This window comes from Callithrix jacchus, chromosome 2 (assembly GCF_049354715.1).
Source record: "Callithrix jacchus isolate 240 chromosome 2, calJac240_pri, whole genome shotgun sequence".
NCBI lineage: Eukaryota > Metazoa > Chordata > Mammalia > Primates > Cebidae > Callithrix > Callithrix jacchus.
In genome coordinates this window covers 73,723,717-73,726,231 of record NC_133503.1, presented here as the reverse complement: position 1 = coordinate 73,726,231, position 2,515 = coordinate 73,723,717, and the positions used below count along the sequence as shown (strand labels likewise).

Here is a 2,515-nt window from a genome sequence, read left to right as displayed (position 1 = left end):
GTTTGCAGTTAGTGTTTTTTCAAAAAATCTGAAGAAATTGTAAAGCGCACTTGGCAGAGATAACTTGATGAAATTAAGTGAAAAAATTGATGTCCAACTTTTAAATATACAAAAAATTCTGGTTGACGTTCTACATAATTCAAATTGTGTTCAAGATGTTCTCAATAAACATTTATAAACTGTATCCCCACACCAATGTCAGAAATTCTAAGCCCGTCCTATTACTAATGTGATGCATCAACATCACGTTATCAAAAACCAGTTTAAATCTATATTTTCCAACTTCAGTTCCATCAATAAAAATAATTTTAAAGGATATCAAGCTTGGAAACCATAAAATATTTTGTAAGCTTTTTGTTTGTTTGTTTTCTGTCTGTTTTGTCTTTGAATCTAGGGAATGTCTCTGTCTTCTCCTTCAGGAGATAGTATTGTGCTTCTGAACAGTCATGGTGTTCAGAGAAAGAAAATGAGCCACATTCAATGTGAATGCATACATGAAATGTTTCAGAGCACATACGTTAACATATCTTTTTAACCATACATATAGGTCTCCAGACAACACTCAGACATCTATCTACATTTTTTAATAAATACACACATACATTTACGCATTCACTCACAGAAGAAGGGAAAAATTGCCACTGTTTGGATTGCAAGGCAGTGTAAAGAAACGTTCTAGTCACTTTAGGGGGCTGCTAATGCGCTTTCTAAAAAAAAGTATTTATAGAAAATTAGAAATTAAGTTTTGTGACTGGTCTGTCTCTGCTACTGTCAGCCATCTGGTTGGTAATGCACTTGCAATTCCATTTCAATTTAGAAAGGTCTTTTTCAAACACTTCTTTTGAGTGTAAAGCTGAAACAAGGTCATCAAACTCTCCACTTGCTTCACTATTCTCTTCAGGTTTTCTCATTTTACGTTCCTTTTCATGTTATTATTTGAACTGAGCTTCCATGCAAGCTTGACACTCTTCTTCCTCCTTCCTCTTTCTCATATTTTCATTTTCTTGTTTGGCTTCTGACACAGCTTGAAGAAATCGATCAAATATGCCAAAGAACTCATCTGGTTGTATTTTGCCAGCCTCTTTTCCAAAGTGCTTCACTGCTTTAGTAAACAGGTCTTTAGCTTCTGCCAAAAGATCTTCAACATCAGAGAAGCTGAAGCTGGCTACTTTGAACTGGCTGACAACAGACCCAAACTTATCTCCGGGTTGTGGGGGCTGAGACTTCTGATATTCCAGCTTTGTTCCTACTGCTTTCCAGCCACTTCTCTAGGTACTTATTTCTTTGTCCAGCTCAGTCATGTTTACTTACGCAGCTTGAGGAATATCCTGCAATTCTTCATTTAGTTGAAGACACTGAGGTACTTATTTTCCACAATAGTGATGAGATAGTGCAAAAGAATAATGTTCTTGTCAATGCTGGATTTTGTGTCAGCAATTTTGTTTAGGCTAGATATCTTGAATCCATAGGCATTCTCTCTTTGTCCTTTATTTATATAGTTTCCAAATGCCAAAACCACCTCCAGCAACTGCTTGAGGGCACTGCTCCTAAACGCCTCTTCTAAGCCAGAACGAATTGCTTCTACTTTAGGTTTCACTTCTGCCACATGCTCTGCAAACTTCTTTTTGAAGTACAGTGATTTCAGCCTTTGCTGATAGTGATTAATTTGGCTCATCTCACAGAGGAACCCATCAGCCTTGGCCATCTGATCCAGTTCATGTTTATATTCCTCCAACAGGTCAATGTCACTTTTTTTAGGAACAAATTTCAAGAGCTGCTCCAACATGTCCTCAAGCAGACCTTCCTGCTTTTCCATTGTTAGAATTGCCCATTTGATTTCATCATTGGATAATTTCAACCTCGATAGAAGAATGTTGCAATTCTGAGCTCTCTGACCATCAATCGCCAAAAGCTCTTTGACTTTAATTTTGGAACTCTGAGTGTCATCAATGGCATCTGCTTCTTTCTGCTGTCTTTGATAGGCAGAGAAGGTTCTTTCCAGGTCTTCAAGATCTAGAAGTTTGAAGACTTTTGTATCATCAATTTCGGTCCATACTATTCCTTCCAGTTTGTTCTCTGGCAGTTTACAATACCTAATAATTTAATGTACTTATTTTATGCCCACAAGCATCAAACGCATTCTTAAAACCATGACTTGAAAAATAGAGCACCAGAGATTGACACTAAAGTCATAAAGATGTGTGGTCTTATAGTCAAAGACTTCAAGACATGTGTTGTAAGAAAACTCCAAAGAATATATCAGTAAAACAGAGAAATAATTCGAAATAACAAAATATTTTTGAAAGAAAATGCTATTTAAATTTTAGTAAGGATTGCATTAAATATACCCTCTAATCACAGGGTAGGTTCACCTGGCAACCGTGCCAATCAATGGTTGGTGGCAACCCCAAACTAATGGTCATCTCATTAGTATTAAAAAAAAACTCATCACTTTGTAGATTTTGAATATTTTGAGAGCTGTAATTTAAGATACAGGAACAAAGCAAAGTAGCTA

General features: G+C 36.3%; 1 pseudogene; it reads right to left on the bottom strand.

Annotated features, from left to right (window-relative positions):
* Positions 1-731: 731 nt before the first annotated feature.
* LOC118151624 (disheveled-associated activator of morphogenesis 1 pseudogene) lies at positions 732-1,786 on the bottom strand (annotated as a pseudogene).
* Between the last annotated feature and the right edge of the window lie 729 nt (positions 1,787-2,515).